The sequence below is a fragment of the Bubalus bubalis genome, chromosome 15, assembly GCF_019923935.1.
Source record: "Bubalus bubalis isolate 160015118507 breed Murrah chromosome 15, NDDB_SH_1, whole genome shotgun sequence".
Classification (NCBI taxonomy): domain Eukaryota; kingdom Metazoa; phylum Chordata; class Mammalia; order Artiodactyla; family Bovidae; genus Bubalus; species Bubalus bubalis.
The window spans coordinates 61247175-61271374 of NC_059171.1; the positions used below are offsets into that span (position 1 = coordinate 61247175).

The following is a 24200-nucleotide window of genomic DNA, read 5'->3' on the forward strand; positions in this document are numbered from 1 at the left end:
GTGCTTTTTCCCTGCACACTAAAAAAACCCACAAATTATCAGGTAACGTTCACCATCCTGCTCCCAATGTTAGCTGCTGGGCACCATGTGGAATAAGTGAGCATAGGGGGTGTCTCCCACCCAAGGCCACTCTGCTCCCTTGCCCTTAAGATGTCCTGTGCCCAGATCCAGGACCATTAGTACAAGGATGTGAAGGTAGTTGTTGTTGTTCAGCTGCTAAGCTGTGTCTGATTTTTTGAAACCCCATGGACTGCTGCATTTTTGAAATTGCCCACTGGGCAGTAAAGAGGCCCAGTGAGTTAGTCTTTCCGCACAGTGACTGTTGATTGGACACTGTCAGAAGGCAGGTGCCTTCTGTTCAGTACAGCTGGTGTGATAAGGATGCAGGAGCACCTTCAAAAAGCAAATGTGTGTTCGTTTCATCTTAGTTATTTATCTATAATCAATGAATATAGTGTTTTACAAAAATCACATGAATACAGAAATGTAGGACTTCTGTGGTGGCTCAGTGGTAAAGAATCTGCCTGCCAATGCAGGAGACACAGGTTCGATCCCTGGTCTGGGAAGATCCCGTATGTCTTGGAGCAGCTAAGCCCGGGCGCCATGACCACTGAGCTTGTACTCTGGAGCCCGAGGGCTGCAGCTACTGGAGGCTGCACACCTGAGAACTCACACCCTGCAACAAGAGAAGCCAGCATAAAGAGAAGCCCGTGCACTGCAACTCGAGAGTAGCCCCACTCACTGCCACTAGAGAAAAAGCCCTTGAAATAATGAAGAGCCAGCACAGCCAGAAGTATATAAATAAACCAAAAATTATAGAAAAGAACTTAAAAATATAGAAGTGTATCTACTCTGTTGAGAATATGTCACCGTGTGAGCCTCTGTTTTATCTGTTGATTGGTAACTAAAACTGGAGTCAAAATGGACAGAGAAGGGAAACTAGAAGAAATCAAATACCTTAACTCAGGAGATTTAAAATAAACATTGATAGTCACTTTTAACAGTTGAAAGCCTTGCATGCCAGCCCAAGCATCTGGGTTCAGGGCTGTAGTATGGCCTTGACTTCCTGTGGCTGGGGGAGCTCACTGAGACTGTGCTCTAAGTGGCCACGTGTGAACACCCCAGAGGACTTCACTGACAGCCGCGCCTGTTGCTTACAGTGGACGAATTCAACGGCAGTGTGTAATGTTCTTTGTGCCTGTAAAATGCCTTTTTTTGTCCTCATTCTATGAAGTGTGTCATATAAAGTTGCATTTGGAAGAGCATCATGTCAGAAATGATTTTTTAGTGGTTTAGTGAAAAATATGGTCAATTTCCTTTTCATCATCTGCACTTTTTATTTAAGGAATTTTTTCTTTTTATCATGATAAACTGTTAAAACTGAGAGAATGTTTGAGGATCATTTAATCCAACTCCCAAGTTTCAAAGGAAAAAAATCTTGAGGAAAATTATGTTTCAACAAGATCACAGGACATTGTGACCAATATTAAAGGCTCCATTTATAACTTAGTATCACTTAGTGCTAATAATTATATTTCCCAACTTTAGGTCAAATATCATAAATATTCATTGCTAGGAGAAACATCCAAGAAATCCACGTTTTCTTTCATGTAAGATAGGACCACAGATATCATTAAAGTATGAAAATTTGTTTTAATCTCACTTTGTATATTTTAGATAATGCAAATTTTGGGTTAAGCAAGCATGTGTTTACAACAGCTTTATTTAAGCTATCAGATTTTTCTTAAAGAGCTGAGTGTTACTTCTTAGGATATTATTTGATTCTCATTTCAAGCTTTTAATATAAATTAGAAATTATCTATCTACATTTTTATATATTCTTATATGTAATATTCTTGCCTGGAGAATTCCATAGACAGAGGAGGTTAGCAGGCTACAGTCCATGGGGTTGCAAAGAGTTGGACATGACTGACTGGCTAACACATCACTTCATATGTAGTTTAAAATATGAATCAACGAATATAAATGCATACATACGTACTTGTGTGTGTATGTGTGTATGTGCACATGTGTAGGTATGAGTGTGACATTTGGGATCTTTGGAAGCTTACTTGTTTGGTAGCTTTTGATGGAAATTTGTTTTCTAATGCTCCATTTACTGACAAGTCAGCATATAATCAACTATGAATTTTTATGCTTTTCTTCATGTAATATTCTAAGATATAAATAGTTTGTATTTTTTGTATATAATTTTAATTTATAATTGTAGTCAGAAACTCAGACTTGTTTGTAGAATGTGTTTTTAATTCTTACAAAAAACAAATGTAGGTTAAAAACAATTTGGCAAGAAGGTGATTATGAATACTATTAAATCTGGCATCTAGCCCAGGAAAAAGACGTCAATTGATAGAAGACTCCAATTTATTTCCATCTGGAGACTGTTCAGGAATGCTTGGAAAACAAAAACTGCTGCTATAACGTCCTAAAATTGCTTGCTCTGGCTTCTTATAGTTTAAATTCAGTCGTTATGTGCTCAAGGTTACAAGGGCACTGACTAGTGTTCAGAAAGGGACAAGTCAAGAATCATGTTGCCTGATGGAGAGTAGGATGTAAAGGTTTTAAATACAATGAGTAAAGAAACTAAAATCATTAAAAAGGAAACAAAGACATTTAAGGACTTCCCTGGTGGCTCAGATGGTAAAGCGTCTGTCTACAATGCGGGAGACCCAGGTTCGATCCCTGGGTTGGGAAGATCCCCTGGAGAAGGAAATGGCAATCCATTCCAGGACTATTGCCTGGAAAATCCCATGGGCAGAGGAGCCTGGTAGGCTACAGTCCATGGGGTCACAAAGAGTTGGACACGACTTAGCAACTTCACTACTTCACTATAAGACATTTAGGAAGAAATAAAAATGAGGGAAAAGTGAAGTAGAAGTGGAAATATGCGTTAAAATACTAACCATGTCATATAGAAAAGTTACAGGTGGAAGGGAAGGATTTGTATCAAGAAATGTCTAATATCCGGATATCAACTTACTGTTATTATTGAGCATTTTTTTAATAGAAAGATAAAACATATACTGAAAGTTCATGAAAGGTCAAATATAGTGTAGAAAACTGTTATTGTTCAGTCACTAAGTCATGTCCAACTCTTCTGTGACCTCACAGGCTGTATAGAGCCCACCAGGCTTCTCTGTCCATGGAATTTCCCAGGCAAGAATACTGGAGTGGGTTGCCATTTCCTTCTCCAGGGGATCTTCCTGACTTAGGGATCGAACACATGTCTTCTGCATTGGTAGACAGATTCTTTACCACCAAGCCACCAGGGAAGCTATAGCAATTACTTTGAGTAAATATCTGTTTAACATAAGCAGGTGGAAAAAAAAAAACTGTCAATTCATTAGAAGCTACCTAATTCATTCATAAGCTACACTGTCAGTTCATTAGAAGCTTAGGGGTATGTGCTACAAGTACTAGGAATAGTGTCTCAGAAAGTAGGAAACTGAATCCATAAGAAGATATGATAAGCAGGAAGCAAAGGTGGAAGTGGAAGCAGAGCATTTTTAAACACGTTGATAAATATGAATGAACAGAGATTAAGCACTGATCAAGTTTAAGCCAGTGAGACGTGAACAGTTAGACCACCAAGGGAAAGACTGTCAGGACAGAGTTCAGTTCAGTTCAGTTCAGTCGCTCAGTCGTGTCCAACGCTTTGCGACCCCATGAATTGCAGCACGCCAGGCCTCCTTGTCCATCACCAACCCCCGGAGTTCACTCAGATTCACATCCATCAAGTCGGTGATGCCATCCAGGACATCACTAAATCATTGCCACGCCTCTTTTCTGTGGTGGAGAGTGATACTAACTCTGGATTTTGGTAACTCAGGATGGCTTCCTAAAAATTATGGTAAGATACTAAAAAATAAAAAGAGAATAACATTTCCATGCTAGGAGGGGAGAAAGAGTACATGAAGAAAACTGTGTCAACCTAAGCAAAGGGAATCTGACTCTTTGCAACCCCATGGACGGTAGCCCGCCAGGCTCCTCTGTCCATGGAATTCTCCAGGCAAGAATACTAGAGTGGGTTGCCATTCCTTTCTCCAGGGGAATCTTCCCAACCCAGGGATCAAACCTGGGTCTCCTGCCTTCCAGGCAGATTCTTTACTGTCTGAGCCACCAGGGAAGGAGAGATAATTTTATTTTTATTTATTTATTTATTTTAATTTTAAACTGATTAAGAACAGATATTGCATTTGATCTTGGCCAAAAGGCTAAGAAGCAATGAGGGGGAGAGATAATTTTAAAGATAAAGTGTCTTATGTAAAAACACTCAGGTTTGTGTAAGTAGAATTTACTTAGTGGCTTTTTATTTTTTCCTTGAAAATATGCCAGTAAGCATATTTGGTTTAATGAAGAAGGATCAATAACTTTTTTTAAAGGCAGTCATCCTCTCAGCTACCTTTTCTTCATCAAGTCCTTAGCAGTTTAATTCTGACACATATCAGATCGTCTTCCTTTCTGCCTCTGGTGTCAGGCACTCACGTCCAAGCCTTTCTACCTGGGTTATTAGTAGCTTTCTCTGTGCTCTCCCTTCCCTTCTGCTGGCCCTTTATTTCTCTGCAGCAGCTTACACTGAAGCCTAACGTACTGATGGCCAAGCAGTACTGTAGCCTTACAGGCTCCGTGTCCTGTCCTGTGTCCCTTTGGCTGCAGCGGGAGCATGTGAGGGAAGGTCTTTGTGATCTTCATCTCCGTCCAGTATCCATCATTTTCCTGACATGCATAAGGCATTAATATTGTCAAAATCCATTAAGTTTTTATTGCTTGAAATAGGTTAAGTCAATATATCTCTACTCTTCAGTGTATATTCATCTCAGGAATTAAGGACTCCCCAAAATTTAGACCCCCAAATTAGGCATTTTAACACTCTGTCTGCGAGTGTGTGTGCTGTGTTCAATTGTGTCCAACTTTTTGCAATTCCATGGACTATAGCCTACCAGGCTCCTCTGTCTGTGGGATTCTCCAGGCAAGAATACTGGAGTGGGTTTTCATGCCCTCCTCCAGGAACTGTTTCCCGATCCAGGGCTTGAACCCACATCTCTTATGTCCCCTATGTTGGCAGGTGGGTCCTGTACAACTAATGCCACCTGGAAAGCCCTTTAACACCATAATAAGTCTTTAATTTCTGCTTGAAATTCCCAGAAAAGGTGAAACTCCATTCATGAATCAATCTACACCTTATATGGAAATTGAAACTTATGTATTTTCGAGAATACTTGGTGAATCAGTTTGCAATATGTTTGGCTGAGAGTAACTGAGAACTTGCTTAAATGGCTTAATGCATGGTGTGTGTGTGCATGTGTGTGTTTACCTGTGTGTCCATGTGTATGGTTTATTCATATGCCCCTCATAGTACTGGGTAAGTCTGCTTAAAGTTGCTGCATTACTCAAGGTGCAGTGATATCTTTTCCTTATTCAGTCCCTTTCATGTTGGCCTCTTTTTCCTCCTCATAGTAGTTGCTTCTTGGCCACAAAGTAGCTCCTGTAACCCAGCTTCATGCCCACATCCCAGGTGCAGTACTACAGCCAGCCTGAATCAACTCACCAGTCAGTGTTTTCTGCACTGAACTGTTTCTCAAAGCATCAGTTGTCTGGTGGCTCAGCGGTAAAGAATCTGCCTGCAGTGCAGGAGACCTGGGTTCAATCCCTGGGTCAGGAAGATTCTCTGGAGAATGGAATGGCTACCCACTCTGGTATTCTTGCCTGGAGATTTCCATGGACAGGAGCCTGGTGGACTACAGTCCATGGGGTCGCAAAGAGCTAGACATGACTGAGTGATTAACTCACACGGTAAGTAGTAATAGATCAATAATTTCTTGTTTCCATTGACATATTTGAGTAAAGAATTGTTTTTCTCCTAGAAATGTTAATGTCATGAAAACCTTTTCTGTGCTCTGAAAAGAAGGTACAGAAATGAATTTTTTTCCTGATAACTCCTGGGGGAAATTACTTTCAAAAGACCCAGACATTATTTTCAGACTTCCAATGTGTCGAGACTGAAAAATCCTTTTGGAGGAATGGTGCTGGCTTTTGTTTCACTTGCATTATTTTGTATTTAATGGGTGCTTTTGGGAAGCAAGGTGCCCATTTAGATATCTGTCCTGTGACTGGCTCCTTCTTTTCATACCCAGCTAGTCCTTTCCCTTCTTACTTTCTTGCATTAGTTTCTGTGTTTTTTTTTTTTTTTTTTTTTTCTGTTTGCTCATCTGCATCAGCTGATGTCTAACTGAACTCTGATCGCCTTTCTGGTCCTGTTCATTTTTCAAGCTACAATATGCTAATGGTTTCTTTCTGCCAGTCAGTTGGCACTGAAATTGCCATCTGCTTATCTTTTGTCTCTTGCAGCCATGCACTTGTATTGCTTGTAGATCTGTGTATCGAGATTTTTAATTGGCCTTGAAATGGCCCATTAATCATTCACTACATTTATAAAAGAGGATTCTTTTATTTGGCTGGTGCATAGACTAAATATTTTAAGATGTACCCTTTTTGTGTCATCCTAACAGATGTTCTATCTACTTTCTTTAGTTCTTTTAATGTCCTTTTAAGCCAAGATCACAATTACCCAAAGATGAATTTCATTCCCTAGACTAGCTGAGCACAAGATAAAATCAAAATTAAAAGAGCTTCAAAGAGAGGTGTGAATCCTAGTGTGGGCACTTTTGTGAACAAGCCTATAGTCATCAACATTGTGAATAATAAAAATACTCTTCTGGGAGAGGCATCATGGTATTTTGTAAAATCCACCAAGAGTGAGTTTTAATAAAAGAGCACTGAGGGTGGAGCTCCTGGCCACCATCATGAGGGGAAAAGACCCAGAATTGTCAGCACACCATTCCAGTTGAATTCCTCCAGCCCATACTTCCTGCTTTCCATGTTTAGATCTTTTGGATTTTCTCACCATTACATCAAAATTTCTTCAATGATCTAGCAAGTTGGTCATTTTAGTGTTGTTTTTTTTTTTTTTTTTTCTATTTTTGGTAGGATGTGGAGTCCAGGAAATTAAAAAAAATATATTTTGTATATGAGACCACATTGACTAATGAGAGTTTCATCCTGACTTGGCTTATTGCGAATTTTAGTTACCGTTAAAAAGTTGAAATTGCATTTCCTAATTGCTTTGACTAGATGACTACTTACCACCTACTTTCATTGTGTCATTAATCCACTTTTTCATGTATAAATATTTTTGTTCATTGGAAGTGATTCCTGGTAATTCTAAGAGCGAGTGTAATGTTCCGGAAAGAGCAGCAGGCCGGGAGTTGAGTGACCTAGATTCTCACACTGTCTCTGCTGTGGATTAGCTGTGAGGGTTGTTCCCCAGCCTCCCCAGGCCTGAATTCCTTCATCCGTGGAGCAGGGACCATGTCGGCTCTTCTGGGACCCGATTCCTAATATCTTGCAGGCATTCCCAGGGGCTTTCATGGAGTTGGGACTTGAGACTCTGTCTGCCATCAGAATTGGAGATTTTTAAAAAGTTTATTACTTGCACACAAGGTGAAACCTGAAACAAGTACACTTTGCTAAATATTATTTATCTTGTCATTTTCTTGTATTTCCAGAGGGTGTGCAAGAGCAAGGAGTGGCAGGGATTGTGGGGTGATGGAGCAACAAAGACAAGGGATCTCTCAGGTCATCTCAGAAAGTTCTTTGGGAAAGTCATCACTTAGATATTGTTATTGATCATAGAGTCCTTGTTAAATGGCCCCTGTGGGTTTATTTTCTATATTAATTCAGGAGTCATGAACAGATGTTATAACTGTTTATGTAGCTATTGGCTATTCACAAAAAAATTCAAGTGTAAAAGATCTAAATATTTGGAAATCCTTAGAATTTGACTTGAATGTGATTTATTCAAAAGGATCCTATCATTTGTTGAATGGATGGACATTCATTCATCTTAAGGAGCATGTTTGTTGTTTCTGAAATAAATAGGGCAAATTATTTTAAATTTTACTGTGTGAGAGTCTGTAGAAAATTTTGTCAATGATTCAATTATGATTTGTGTTTAAAGGTCTCTCATTTAAGTAGACATTTAAATAAATAACAACTGTGAGTATTCAATCATATGAGCAGCTCCCATAAGACTTAGGAATAATTCCTTCTTATTGATGACTGCTTTTCTGCTTGCAAACCAGATATGTATTTTTTCTGGTTTCCCTAGTGACTGGGTGGGATGTTGAGCATTTTTTGTGCCTATTTGTAGTCTGAATAGTTTGTTCATTGCAAGGTCATACCTTTTGTCCATTTTCTATGTAAACTGTTTGGTCTTTTACTGTTGAATTTTAAGGTTTCTTTGTATATTCTAGATACTAACTTTTTGTTGTGTACGTGGTTGGCAAACATTTTCTCTTAGTTGGTAACTTGTCTTTTCATCCTCTTAACAAGGTCTATCAATCACAACACAAAAGGTATTTTTAAATTAAACATTTTTTCTTTAATTGAAGGATAATTGTTTTACAGAATTTTGTAGTTTGCTGTCATACATCAACAAGAAGCAGTTATAGGTACACCCATGTCCGCTCCCTTCCGAACCTCCCTCCCATCTTCCTCCCCATCCCACCCTTCTAGATTGTCACAGAGCCCCTGTTTGAGTTCCCTGAGTCATATAGAAAATTCCCATTAGCTATCTATTTTACATATAGTAATGTAAACTTCCGTAGTACTCTCTCCATACATCTCACCCTCTCTCTCTTCCCCTTTCCCTGTGTCCATAAGTCTGTTTGCTGTGTCTATTTCTCCATTGCTGCCTTGAAAATTAATCCATGAGTATCATATTTTTAGATTCCATATATATGTGTCTGTATATGATATTTATATTTGTCTTGCTGACTTATTTCACTTTGCATAATAGGCTCTAGGTTCGTCCACCTCATTGGAACTGACTCAAGTGTGTTCCTTTTTATGGCTGAGTAGTATTCCATTGTGTACACACACCACAGCTTCTTTATCCATTCATTTGTTGATGGACATCTAGGCTGCTTCCATGTTCTAGTTACTGTAAATAATGCTGCAACAAACACTGGGGTACATGTGTCTTTTTCAATTTTGGTTTCCTCAGGATATATGGCAATGGCACCCCACTCTAGTACTTTTGCCTAGAAAATCCCATGGACAGAGGAGCCTGGTAGGCTGCAGTCCATGGGGTCGTGAAGAGTCGAACATGACTGAGTGACTTCACTTTCACTTTTCACTTTCATGCATTGGAGAAGGAAATGGCAACCCACTCCAGTGTTCTCGCCTGGAGAATCCCAGGGATGGCGGAGCCTGGTGGGCTGACGTCTATGGGGTTGCACAGAGTTGGACACGACTGAAGCGACTTAGCAGTGGCAGCAGCAGGATATATGCCTATGAGTGGGATTGCTGGGGGTGGTTTTATTCCTAGCTCTTTAAGGAATTTCCCTACCATTTTCCATAGTGGCTGTATCAATTTACATTCCCACCAGCAAGCAAGAGGCTTCCTTTTTTCCACACCCTCTCCAACATTTATTGTTTGTAGACTTTTTGATGATGGCCATTCTCACCGGTGTGAGGTGATATCTCATTGTAGTTTTGATTTTCTTTTCTCTAATAATAAGTGATTTTGAGCATTTTTTTCATGTGTTTGTTAGCCATCTGTATGTCTTTTTTGGAGAAATGCCTGTTTAGGACTTTTCTCTGCTTTTTAATTGGGGTGTTTTTTTTTTTTTTTTTTTTCTGGTATTGAGTTGTATGAGCTGCTTGTGTATTTTGGAAATTAATTCTTCTTCAGTTGTTTCATTTGCTCTTATTTTTTCCCATTCTGAGAGTTGTCTTTTCATCTTATTTGTAGTTTCCTTTGCTGTGCAAAAGTTTTTGGTTTAATTAGGTCCCACTTGCTTACTCTTATTTTTATTTCCATTACTCTGCAAGATGGGTCATAGAAGATCTTGTTTTGATTTATGTCACTGAGTGTTCTGCCTATGTTTTCCTCTAAGAGTTTTATAATTTCTGGTCTTACATTTAGGTCTTTAATCCATTCTGAGTTTATCTTTGTGTATGGCATTAGGAAGTGTTTTAATTTCATTCTTTTGGATGTAGCTGTCCAGTTTTACCAGCACCAATTATTGAAGAGGCTATCTTTGCCCCATTGTATATTCTTGCCTCCTTTGTCAAAACTAAGGTACCCATAGTTGCATGGGTTTATCTCTGGGCTCTCTATTTCATTCCATTGGTCTATATTTCTGTTTTTCTGCCAGTATCATACTGATTTGATGGCTGTAGCTTTGTAGTATAGTCTGAAGTCAGGATGGTTGAATCCTCCAGCTCCATTCTTCTTTCTCAAGACTAATTTGGCTATTCAGGGTCTTTTGTATCTCCATATGAGTTGTGAAATTTTTTTGTTCTAGTTCTGTGAAAAATGCCATTGGTAATTTGATAGGGATCACATTGAATCTGTAGATGGCATTTGGTAGTATAGCCATTTTCACAATATTGATTCTTCCTACCCAGGAACATGGAATAGCTCTCCATCTGTTTATATCACCTTTGATTTCTTTCATCAATGTCTTATAATTTTCCATATACAGGTCTTATGTCTCCTTAAGTAGGTTTATTCCTAGATATTTTATTCTTTTTGTTGCAATGGTGAATGGGATTGATTCCTTAATTTCACTTTCTGATTTTTCATTGTTTGTATATAGGAATGCAAGAGATTTCCATGTATTGATTTTGTATCCTGCGACTTTGCTGAATTCGCTGATTAGCTCTAGTAATTTTCTGATAGTTTATTTTTTTTTATGTATAGTATCATGTCATCTGCAAACAGTGAGAGTTTTATTTCTTCTTTTTTGAACTGGATTCCTTTTATTTCTTCTTTTTCTCTAATTGCCATAGCTAGGACTATATTGAATAATAGTGGTGAGAGTGGACACCCTTGTCTTGTTCCTGATGTTAGAGGGAATGCTTTTAGTTTTCACCATTGAGAATAATGTTTGCTATGGGCTTATCGTATCGTATATGGTCTTTACTGTGTTGAAATAAGTTCCTTCTATGACCATTTTTTGAAGAGTTTTAATCATAAATGGGTGCTGAATTTTGTCAAAGGCTTTTTTTCTGCATCTATTGAGATTATCATATGGTTTTTATCTTTCAATTTGTTAATATGGTGTATCACATTGATTTATTTGCATATATTGAAGAATCCTTGCATCCTTGAAATAAATCTGACTTGATAATGATGTATGAGCCTTTTAATGTGTTGTTAAATTCTGTTTGCTAGACTTTTGTTGAAGATTTTTCATCTATGTTCCTCAGTGATATTGGTCTGTAATTTTCTTTTTTCATGTTGTCTTTGCCTGGTTTTGGTATCAGGGTGATTGTGGCCTTGTAGAATGAGTTTTCAAGTGTTCCTTCCTTTGCAATTTTTTGGAAGAGTTTCAGAAAAACAAGACTTAGTTCTTCTCTAAATGTTTGATAGAATTCCTCTGTGAAGCCATCTGGCCCTGGGCTATTGTTTTTTGGGAGTTTTTTTTTTTTATCACAGTTTTGATTTCAATGTTTGTAATTGGCCTGTTCATTACTTCTATTTCTTCCTGGTTCAGACTTGGGAGGTTGAACTTTTCTAAGAATCTGTCCATTTCCTCTAGGTTGTCCATTTTATTAGCATATAGTTGCTCATAATATTCTCTTATGATCCTTTGTCTTTCCATGTTGTCTATTGTAACCTCTCTTTTTTCATTTTTAATTTTGTTGATTTGATTTTCTCCCTTTTTTTCTTGATGAGTCTGGCTAGTGGTTTGTCAACTTTATCTTCTCAAAGAACCAACTTTTAGTTTTATTAATCTTTGCTATTGTTTCCTTCATTTCTTTTTCATTTATTTCTGCTCTTGTCTTTTTGATTTCTTTCCTTCTGTTGACTTTAGGTTTTTTTTTTTGTTTGTTTTGGTTCTTCTCTTTCCAGTTGCTTTAGATGTAGAGTTAGGTTGTCTATTCAATACTTTTCTTGTTTCTTGAGGTAGGATTGTATCATTATAAACTCCCCTCTTAGAACTGCTTTTGCTGAATCCCATAGGTTTTGGGTCGTTGTGTTTTTATTGACATTTGTTTCTAGGAATCTTTTGATTTCTTTTATTTCTTTAGTAACCTCTTTGTTATTTAGTAATGTATTGTTTAATCTCCATGAATTTGTGTTTTTTTTGCAGTTTTTTCGCTGTAGTTGATATCTAGTCTCATAGTGTCATCGTCAGAGAAGATGCTTGATAAGATTTTCTGAAATTTATTGAGGCTTGATTTGTGGCCCAAGATGTGGTCTATCCTGGAGAATGTTCCTTGTGCACTTGAGAAGAAAGTATATTCTTCTGCATTTGGATGGAAAGTCCTGAAGATATAAATTAGATCCATTTGGCCTAATGTTTCATTTAAGGTTTGTGTTTCCTTATTGATTCTCTGTTTTAATGATTTTTCCATTGGTGTAAGTGGGATGTTAAAGTCCCCTTCCATGACTATGTTACTTTCGATTTCCCCTCTTATGCCTGTTAATGTTTGCCTTATGTATTGAGGTGCTCCTATGTTGGGTGCATATTTACAATTGTTATGTCTTCTTCTTGGATTGATCCCTTGATCATTATGTAGTGTCCTTCTTTGTCTCTTATAATATTCTTTATTTTAAAGTTTATTTATTCTGAAATAAGGATTGCCACTCTGACTTTTTCACATGGAATATCCTTTCCCATCCTCTTACTTTCAGTCTGTATGTGTCTCTAGGTCTGAAGTGGGTCTCTTGTAGACAATATATATATGGGTCTTGCTTTTTTTTATCCATTCAGTCAGTCTATATCTTTTGGTTGGTGCATTCTATCCATTTACATTTAAGGTAATTATTGATACATATGTTCCTATTGGCATTTTCTTGATTGTTTTGGCTTTGTTTTTGTAGGTCTTTCCTTTCTCTTGTGTTTACTGGCTATATAAGTCCCTTTAGTATTTATTTTAAGCCTGGTTTGGTGGTGCTAAATTCTCTTAACTTCTGCTTGTCTGTAAAACTTTTGATTTCTCCATCAATTTTGAATGAGATCTTTGCTGGGTATAGTAATCTTTGTTGCAGATTTTTCTGTTTCAGTACTTTAAATATATCCTGCCATTCCCTTCTGGCCTTCAGAGTTTCTGCTGAAAGATCTGCTATTAATTGTATGGGTTTTCCCTTGTATGCCACTTGTTCTTTTTCCTTCTGTTAGCTTGATTAATATGTGTCTTGATGTGTTTCTCCTTGGGTTTATCCTGTAAGGGACTGTCTGCACTTCTTGGACTTGACTGACTATTTCCTTTCACATGTTGCAGAACTTTTCAACTATAATTTCTTCAAATTTTTTCTCAGTGCCTTTGTTTTTTTCTTCTTCCTTTGGGACCCCCATAACTCGAATGTTGGTGCATTTAATATTGTCCTAAAGGTCTCTGAGGCTATCCTCAATTCTTTTCCCTTTATTCTGCTCTTCAGCAGTTATTTCCACCATTCTCTCTTCCTGCTCACTCCTCATTCAGAGGAATAACCACAGTTATTCTGCTATTGGTTCCTTCTGCTGCTGCTGCTGCTAAGTCGCTTCAGTCGTGTCCGACTCTGTGTGACCCCATAGACGGCAGCCCACCAGGCTCCCCCGTCCCTGGGATTCTCCAGGCAAGAACACTGGAGTGGGTTGCCATTTCCTTCTCCAATGCAGGAAAGTGAAAGTGAAGTCGCTCAGTTGTGTCTGACTCTTAGCGACCCCATGGACTGCAGCCTACCAGGCTTCTCTGCCCATGGGATTTTCCAGGCAGGAGTACTGGAGTGGGGTGCCACTGCCTTCTAGAGTATTTTAAATTTCAGTAATTGTGTTATTCATCTCTGTTTGCTTATTGTTTATTTCTTCTATGTTCTTTGTGATTATACTAACTGTGTTAAATAGTTCTTACATTTTCTCCATTCTATTTTCAAGTCTTTGGAGCATCTTTACTCCAAATTATTCTGAATTCTTTTCCAGATAAGTTGCTTATTTCCTCTTTATTTGGTCTTGTGAGTTTCTATCTTGTTCTTTCATTTGTGCTGTATTTCTCTGTCTTTTCATACTTTTTTTTTCCCCTTAACTTCCTCCTCTTGAGGTCTCATTTTCCCAGGCTTTAGTGTTGTATTCCTTCTTCCTTTTGGTTTTTGCCCTTGGAGGGAAAGGTTGATTGAGTGGTTTGTGTTGATTTCTTGTTAGGGGTGACTTGTGCCTGTGTTCTAATGGGAGGAAATCAAGCAGATCAAGCAGGTAATTATAGACATAATGGGACACGTACACACACTTACACACATACAGTTATAACCAAAGTGTTCTAAAGAAAGGAGTACAGGACACTGACTTGGTGAACTGCTGCTGCTGCTGCTGAGTCACTTCAGTCATGTCCGACTCTGTGCGACCCCATAGATGGCAGCCCACCAGGCTCCTCTGTCCATGGGATTCTCCAGGCAAGAACACTGGAGTGGGTTGCCATTTCCTTCCCCAATGCATGAAAGTGAAAAGTGAAAGTGAAGTCGTTCAGTCGTGTCCGACTCTTAGCCACCCCATGGACTGCAGCCCACCAGCCTCCTCCATCCGTGGGATTTTCCAGGCGAAGGTACTGGAGTTGGGTGCCATTGCCTTCTCCTGACTTGGTGAACAAAGGAAACCAAAAATGATATTGGCCAATTAACAGCAGAGCTAGCTAATGCTCAATCTGGAAATCTGAGAATGAGCAGAGTGCCAACTAGGGAATACAGCAAAGAGAGCTCAACAATTTAACTTATATGGTGAAAAAAGAAACAGTGAAGGAAACAAGGGAGAAGACAAAAAGAGGAAAAAAAAGAGGAGAAGGGAGGGAACAGAGAAAATGAGGTTGAAAAAGTGGGTAAAAAAATAGAGAAAAGAAAAATAGAAAAGCAAAGATAAATAGATGTATGTGAAAAAGATTTTTATATATTCATGAATAGCTACAGCCAGTAAAGAACTATAGGAAAAACAGCTGAATATATAAAAAAACAAAATCAAAGAACTCATCAGAAAAAAAAGGTGAAAAAAAGGAAAAAAAATCTTAAAATGAGTTTTTTTTAAACAAGAAAAATAAAAAGGAAAACCCCACAGCACCACAAAAGGCTAATATGAAGGTAGAAATATTTGGGGGGAATAAATAGTGTGATTTATTAAAAAAATAAAAATGAAAAGTTCTCAAAGTCGTAGTTCTTCTTGGTTGTGGAGTCTGCCTGTGTTGATGGGGTTGGGTTGACGTCCCGTATTGTTTTCCTGGTTGGGGGAGCTTGTGCCTGTGTTCTGGTTGATGGAGCTGGATCTCATCTCTCTGAAGAGCAGTTCAGTGTCCAATAGTAGGTTTTCTGGTGTCTATGGGTTCAGTATGTCTTTGGGTAGTCCTTCTGGTTTTGGCAGTGTTAGACACATCAATCTCTGCGGCCACTTCAAAGTGGCCCTCTCAGCATATCTTCACAGCTGCCAGCCCCCCACTTGTCTCTGGGATCATTGCCAGTGCTTCTGTTCTGCCCTGCACTGCTGGCTGAAGCCTGCTAGGTAGGGTCTTGGGTGGATCTTTTCTCAGCTCCCCAACTGTGCCCTCTGCATCGGGGAGGCTTGTGTGCACTTGTTTCGTCTCACTGGCCTGCCCTTTTTGTCGTGGGTCTAGTGTGTTCCCCTCTCGACACCCCCGGTCGGCCCTTTGCACCGCAAGGGTTGTGTGTGCTGGGAAGGTTTATATGCCTCCCCACTCTCAGTTCCCCAAGCCTGCCGTCTGGTTGGGGCCACAGTCTGTGAGCTATTAACGGGCTGAGAAGTGCAGCTTTCTCTGTTTTCCGCCCTCTAAGCCCCTGCTTTGTTTGGTTTTCCAAGATTCCACAGCTCCCCCTTGGGCCTGCCTGCAAGGGAGCTTTCAGGACTCCCTCCTTCCCTCAGGGCACAAGCTCCTTTCCAGAAATTCTCCATGTTTTCCCTTTTTCTATCTCCATCCTCTCTCCCACCTCATTTCAGGGAGCTTAGCCTGTCCCCCTGGAGGCCTGGGGTCTTCTGCTGTTGCCTAGAGGTTGCTATGTAGTTGTTCCGTATCTTGATGAGTTTTTGATGTATTTGTGGGGAGGCTGGAGATCTTACTATCCTCCTCCTCCATCATCTTCTTCTGCCCTGCACAAAAGGTTTTAATTTTGGTGAAGTCCACTTTTATCGTTTTTCTCTTTGGTGAATTGTGATCTTAATGCAAAGTGTTTGCCTGGCCCTAGATTCCAATGATTTCTCCTATTTTTTTTCTAAAAGTTTTCTGTTTTATATTTAAGTTTTTTGTCCTTTTTGAGTTAATTTTTGTGTAAGGGGTGAGACTTACTTTGCTGTTCATGATTTTGCTTATGGATACCCAGTCACTCCAGCATCATTGTTGAAAAGGCTTCCATGGAGTTGTTTTAGTACCTTTGTCAAAACCAGTTGGGCATATATGTGTGGTTCTTTACTCCATTCCACTGACATACATGTCTGTGTCTACCATTCGCCAATACCATGCAGTGTTGATTACTGCAGCTATAGAATCAGTCTTAAAATCTGGTGGGCTGGTTCCTCTCACTCTATTCTTCTTGGTCAAAATTGTTTACCTCTTCCAGTTCCTTTGCATTTCCATATACATTTTAGAATAATCTTGTCTATTCTTCAAATAATGTCTTGCTAAAATTTTGATAGGAATTGTATTAAACCTAGTATCAACTTACGGAGAAATGACTTCTTTATTATCTTGAGACTTCCAAGCCTTGAAAATATGTCTCTTTATTTGTTTAGCCTTTGATTTCTTACATCAGCATTTTTCAGTTTTCAGCAAATAATTTCTATATATGTTTTGTTAGATTTATATATTGCCTAAATATTTTAATGTTTTAAACACTCGTAAATGGTATTATTTTAAAATGTCTGTGTCCATATCGCATTGCTTGAATATACACATGCAGTTGATTTTTCCTTTACATTTATCTTCTATCCTGCAATCTTGCTGAGCTCACTTTGAAGTATTTTTATAGGTTTCTTAGGATTTTCTACACAGACAATAATATCACCTGTAAATAAATAGAATCTCTTGGTCATAGTGTATAAATCTTTTTCAATTAATGGATTTTATATTTGTATACCTATTTCTTAGCTGAGTAGTGGATACAAGGATTTTCATTATTCTTTTTTATGAAAGAATAATGCACCATGCTAATGAATTTTGTGTCTGCACTCATGAGAAGTACTGGTTCTGTATCTTCTTTTTCTGCTTATTTTTCTTCCTGTCTTCATGTCCTCAAAAAAGTCAGGAAGATGCCTTCCTCTTTTATTTTCTAGATGAGATTGTATAGAATCAGTGTTCATTCTTTTTGTTTATTTATTTTTAAACTTTTTAGTTTGTATTGGAGTATAGGCAATTAACAATATTGTGATAGCTTCAGGTGGACATAAAAGGTGCTCAACCATATATATCATTCATTTTAAATTGTTGGGTAAAATTCTTCAGTAAAAAGATTTTCCTGGAGATTTATTTTTTGGGTGTTTGAAAAATTACAAATTTGATTTCCTAAGTAGCAATAGGACTATTTCAGCTATCTATTTCATTACTAAGTGAGTCATGGTAATTTGTATTTTTTATGGAAATGAAGTAAGATTAAATCTTTTCATCCTAGCCAGCGATAAATTTTTGATGTTACCATATACCCTTATTTCAAAGATAAAAAAGATGCTGAGAAAGAATAATGAAAATCCTTGTATCCACTTCTCAGCTAAGAAATAAATATACAAACATGATTAAAGGCTGTGCATTCTACTTGCTTTTTCTTTGCTTTCACTTCTAGCATTATTACCACTACCCTGGGTTTGATGTTTCTTATTCTCTTAGATGTCAAAGTCATTGATTTAAAAAAAAAAACTTTTTGTGATTGACCAATACAGTCCCCAGATTTATGCTGCTTGAACTGCTCGACTTGACTGGCACGTATTGACAAATATGATATCACATGACATTATTTGGGGTTGTTTCTGAAGCTCTCCTAGTGTTTACTCAATTATTAAGGGACACATGTGTAAAGTTGGAAAGAATGTGGACATGTCAAGTCAGGCTCAGGGAGAACCACAGCCGACAGTTACATGGGATAAGGTAAGATCTCAACTAAAAGTACCACAGTGTTAGAACACTGGCAGATGAATTGCTTGGCTGAAATGAAGTAATGATTCTTAGATTGATTTATTGCCGTTGTGATTTTTTCTAGCAAGTAATACTTTTTACACTGAATAGATCTGCTGCCTTCTGCTTTCTCTCTCTCTCTCTCTCTTTTTTTTTTTAAAGTGACTGTATCTGATTTTGCCTCAGGGCTTTTGATAAAGTTTATTCTTTCTCATTTGCTCGATGATGAAAGCTTCATAAGCGAAACTAAATTCCTCTAAGGAAAAATTCTTTTTGTCTTGCATAAATTAAGAGTGTTAGTGACTGGCAAGAGACCATTTTGAATTAATAACTCAGAAGTGGTTTGAAAGTGGGTCATGAGCTGAAACAAGAGAGGATAAAAATCTTGGTACTAAAACAAATTGACTTGAAAAACAGGACTTTGTGTGTTCAAAACTTAAGTAACTTTAAAGAAATAATAGCTCCTTACTATATGTCTTACTTCCTTAGGGTCATGTAGTTTCAACATAACTGCTTCTTCCATTTTAAGTTTTTCATCAAAATGAGGTGATTGGCCTCAGATTCTAGTGTTCCTAAAATGGACACAAACCTGTATACATTTGAATGGCAGTTTTTATGAAAATTTTGACAAAATAAAAATGTGTGAAGTGTTACAAAGCTGCTTTCTGAAACAACTTGGCTAATTGTTATAGTTACCATACAGCTGTACAAAACTTGTGAGTACATAGAAAGAATGAATAGAAGCAAATCAGAAATGTGAAAATATTTTTGATGTATTTTAGTTGGTGGATTTGTGAGCAGTTTTCTCCTTTTCAGGTTTTACCTTTATTGATTTCAGAAATTCTTTTTTAGAAGTAAGTAGGATGTGAACAAATATTTATAGTCATTGAAATGTAATTTAAAAATAATCATCATACTGAACAATCACACGAGTGAACTTTTGTGTGTCATATTTATTTTGATTAGAGATGCCACATTTCCTGGAAACTGCCCCCCTTTTCTCTCTTCCTCCCTCTATCCCGTTTTCTCCCCTGGACGATACAGCTCCTCATCCACTGCCTGACACACAGCACACGCTCAGGGGATATTTGTTGAACAAATGACACTATATGAATTAGACGTTATTCTGAAAGAAGTCATCTTTCCTCCAGGGACCGTTCTGTTTCACCCCCAGGCAGGGTCCATCCCCTGGGGCAGTGAGGGCAGTGAGTTCCAGGTCCTCAGTGGACCAAGGGTCAGTGAGGACGCCCTCACTGACCGAGGGCGATGTGAGTGTGTGACTTGACTCCCTCTGGTCTAGCTGTGGCCAGTGATTCTTGGAATTACTGGAAAGTGTTTAAGCTACTCACGCATAAGAGGGAGTGTTCTTGAACCGTTTCTGTTCCTAGTCCTAACCATTCACCTCACTTCCCTCCTTTCCTTATACATTAATAGTGGATCAAAACTATATTAATGTTTTAAAGTGAGCTCTTCAGTGTAAATTAGGTTAAATGGGTATCAAACAGCAAAAATAATAATGCCTTAGGAAACAGGAAAAGCAGGAATTTGCAAATGTGTATTGTATTTTCTTAGGGATTGAAAAATGGTAGAACATAAGATGTATTTATAGCCAAACAAATGTGGAACCAGAGATTTAAGGATGAATGGAATTCAGCACACATGACTCTGGCCTGGTATATTTCATCCCACATTAAAATTAGTAATTAATTAATCAAGCTTCAAGGTGAGATTTGCTGCTATAAGCACAGCTATCTCAATATTTGGAAACATTTATACTTGGCCAATGTTATTGGCATTGCTTTATATCTTATCATCACTCTGGTTATAGTGTTGTAGACCTCTGCGAGTTGATTATTAGTGGTGACTGTTTAAAAAGATAGATTGTCATAGATTTATGCAAAATGAAATCCTTTTTCTCAGTCAGTCAGCTCAACCTGGAGGTAAGAGAGTCCATTTACAGGCAGACTCCTGGAGACTGAACCAGCCTCGGCCATGTCCTAGGAATGCAGATGCCTGAGTGCCATGTTCCCCTTTGGAGCCTGTCTGCACATGTGAGCTGACACCAGAATTACTTTTTTGCAGATAAGTTTAGGAGTTTTTGCCTTGCTGACAATCAGCAGTTGAAATAAATAAGTTCAGCTACAAGCATATGGAGTGCTGTTATGGGCCTTGCCTGTTTTCTGGTTTTCTTAGAAATAGGCAGATTTCCTAAATAAGGTTTTGCATATTTATTTTTTCCTTTTAGTTTTCCCAGATCTTATGGGTCTATAAAAGATATTGAGTAACTTTTCTCATTATAAATACAGGCCTGGTTATAAAATAGGTTTCTTTACTCAAATTGTGCTCTTTGAAGATGTCACTGTTTTGCTATCATATAGGAAGTCATATATCAATAGGTTCTTGTCTTTCCACTGGCAAATTCTTCTGAGACTTCAAACTTGTGCATATTCCATTTCTTTGGGTCTTTTATATAAAGAATATATTTTTATTAGTGAAATATAAATCTTCACATATTTATAATAGTGTATGATAAAAATGAATTACCTATAGAACATTATTATTTGAATTATGACAGTGTAGCTAGTAACCAGCAATTATTTATTCTAGTAGGATCAGAAATTCTTTATCAAATGGTAATTCTTCATCTTACAAAATCCTGGTCTTATTCTGTTATTCTCTATGAATTCATGTGTTGTCTGATTTAAAATCTATGGGTTCTGTTCTGAGATAGCCATGTGTTTTCAAAACTTTAAATATTAAGATCAGTAACTAGCATTTCCAGATTTTGGATAGTTTAAAAATTATAAAGAAAAAATCATCAAACATCTCTCAAACATCAAAATCTGAAAGCAAATAGTTTCTGTCTGTCCTTTCCCAGTCTCTGAAGAAACAGTGGAGCCTGCAAGGCAATGACTACCTGTGTTTTTAACGATGCTAGACGGCGAGAGAGGTAGCCTTGCTCTGTTCAAAGGCAGTCACATCACAGAGGCAGTTGCTAGTGTCTGTGTGCTTGGAGGCATTCATACCTGGTTCCCTAGGACAACCCTCAACTGTCAGGGGTTGTCTTTGTTGGGGAGATTTAATGTGAAAAGACCTGTTTAGTTGTGAGCCTTACATTTTCTGGCTGCTTTTCTGTAAGGCAGGGAGAGGGGTGAAGAATACTCAGTCCCCTCTGCAGCTGTGGCAGGAACTGCTGTCACTGAGTTTTTGGTACTCTGTAGTGAGCCTGGCCTCAGGGGCACAGGTCCCGTCCTTCCACCCAGGTCTACCCCTGTCCCGAGAGCCAGGCCTTCAACGCGGTGGGCACAGAGCAGTCGGCTGTCCCCACACTCAGCTCCCTTTTCCTGCAAGGAGTCACATTCAGTCTTGACTTTATCCTCCATGGAAGTGATGGGGCGTGGTCACAGACATGCAGGCGGTGTTGAAAATTGATGTCCATTGGACTTATTTTTTTATACGTATGATTACAATGTTGTGTTAGTTTCTGCTGTACAACAAAGTGAATCAGTTATACGTATACATATATCCATTCTTTTTTAGATTCTTTTCCCATATAGGCCATTACAGAGCATTGAGTAGAGTTCCCTGTGCTATACATTGACATTCTGGTGGGTTTTTCCTTTTTTTATTGGAGCATAATTGCTTTACAATGTTGTGTTAGATTCTGCTGTACAAAGTGAATCAACTCTAAGTACACATATATCCCCTCCCTCTTAAGTCTCCCTCCCACCCCCCATCCCACCCCTCTGTGTTGTCACAGAGCGCCGAGCTGGGCTCCCTGTGTGGCACGGCAGCTCCCCACTAGCTGTCCCTTTGGCGTGGGGCAGTGCATATATGTCCGCGCCACGCTCTCAGTTCGTCCCATCCCCCTCGTCCCGCCCTGTGCTCACCTGTCCATTCTCTACATCTGCATCTCTCTTCCTGCCCTACAGATATGGCCATCTGTACTTTTTTTTTTTTTTTGAGAGTTTATTCTGTAACCTGGCTGAGATCTTTTCCCCTTTTCTGTTAATGCCAAGACTTAACAAAGGAAAATGATCTCCTTCCTCCACCTCTGCAAAACTGTGTGTGAAAAGATGGAAAATATGCTCAGAATTCCTGATTATTCTCTTCTGTATGTCATTAATTGAAAAGATTTCTGAGACAAATAAGATATTAATAGTATTGTTTTGTTCTAATGTGCCCCAATAAACTGAACTTGTTTTGCATAATACAGTGCTGTTCTGAAGAAATCTCTTTGCAATTTGTACAAAAACAAAACAATACTGAAACCAAATGAATAATAAAAAGGTTACTTTATTTCACCCTAAAACTAGGAAACCTAAAAATTGATAGTTAAAATGACATAAAAGTGAGAGTTAATGTTAAGAATATTTGTTATATTTTTAATATTCTCAAAAAAGGAACTAAAAATATGGGTATGCTTGTTTTTCATATATGAATTTAAAATATTTATTCATGATCATTTTTATTTCATATGTTTCTTAAAATTTAAACTTCTTGAACCATCATCATGAGAAAATTTACAATGTCAAAGATTATCAACTCTAAGTGAAAAGCATCCTTTGTCTATAATATTGAAGTTGACAGAATTCTCACACTTTCAAGAGCTATAGAAACAGCATGAATTATTTTTCAGTGAAATGTTACTGAGAGTTCAATTCTTGCTTTAAGACATATCCATAGGGTTGTAATAATATTTACTCTGTTTTAATGTTTCACATTAAAGCAAGGTGGCTGAAGAGATAGGCTTTTCGTATCTTGCCCAAGATGACAAATTGCTAATGTGCTTGAATCCTATTTGAATCAGGGTTGTAAAAGAGGAAATATTTCACATAGCTTTACCAGATTCTGGAACGCTTTAATTCCCTAAATAATGCTTGGTGGGAGCTTTACGTTAGGATAATTGCCCACTTGTCCGCAGTGGACAGTATCGTGTCAACAGTGTATAATGTTATTGTCTTAGAAGTTTTTACAACACCATTTATAGCACACCGTTCTTAACTTCAAGGTCGGTTTGATATTTTCCATCGTGGAATCGACTTTCAAAGCCGTACAGGGTGGCCAAGCTGGGGCTGGCTTTGCTGACTCATCCACTCTTGATGCTGGGCAGAAGGTTGAGAGTAAAATTAACAACACACAAAGGCATGAATTTTCACAGTAAGATATTATTTTGATTACAAAATTGTTTTCCCTTCAGTTCTCCTTCCTTTTTAACGATCTCTGTAAATCAGAACAGGGATGGTGAAGACTGTGGCGTGTTTTCAGTCTGTGTGCAGGTACCACCTTGGACTGGTGGCCATAGAAGTCGGGTTGACCTCAAAGAGAAGGAAACTTGTTTCTGCGGAATCTGAGTGGCATTAATTTATACCACAGGTCTGATGCTCCCACCCCAGGGAGCAGGTTTTGAGGTGCCAGCATCTGCCAGACAGCCTCTGTCAGACAGGCCTCCACCCAGTGGTCCTGCCAGGCCTTGTCAGGTCTAACGCACCTGGTTGTATGCCATTGCCCACAGGTGAGCATCAGACTTCAGGAGGCACTGTTTTTATTATAGTTGGCATACGAGCATCTCGAGATCAGTGAAGCTGTTTGATTCCACAAATGCCTCTAGTGTCCTGATGGAGGCACCTGGTTCAATCAACTGTGGTTGTTGTTGTTCAGTCACCCAGTCATGTCCACCTCTTTGTGACCCTATGGACTGCAGTATGCCAGGCCTCCCGGTCCCTCACCATCTCCTAAAGTTTGCCCAAGTCCATGTCTATTGCATCGGTGTTGCCATCCAGCCATCTCATCCTCTGATGCCCTTTTCTTCTGCCCTCAATCTTTCCCAGCATCAGGGACTCTTCCAATGAATCTGCTGTTAGTGTCAATCAATAGTTGATGTGAACATCAATCAACTATGATGTCTTAATTTTATATGAAAGGGAATGAAAATGATGACAGAGAAAACCACGTTCGTGTTTGATTCTTGCATTATCTTAACCCTGGTTGAAAATTAAAACTCATTCCGTCAGCTCTGTAGCCCTGCAGGAAGG

General features: G+C 38.4%; 1 pseudogene; it reads right to left on the reverse strand.

Moving 5' to 3' along the window:
* Positions 1 to 4077: 4077 nt before the first annotated feature.
* On the reverse strand, positions 4078 to 4244 carry LOC112579243 (annotated as a pseudogene).
* Positions 4245 to 24200: the final 19956 nt, after the last annotated feature.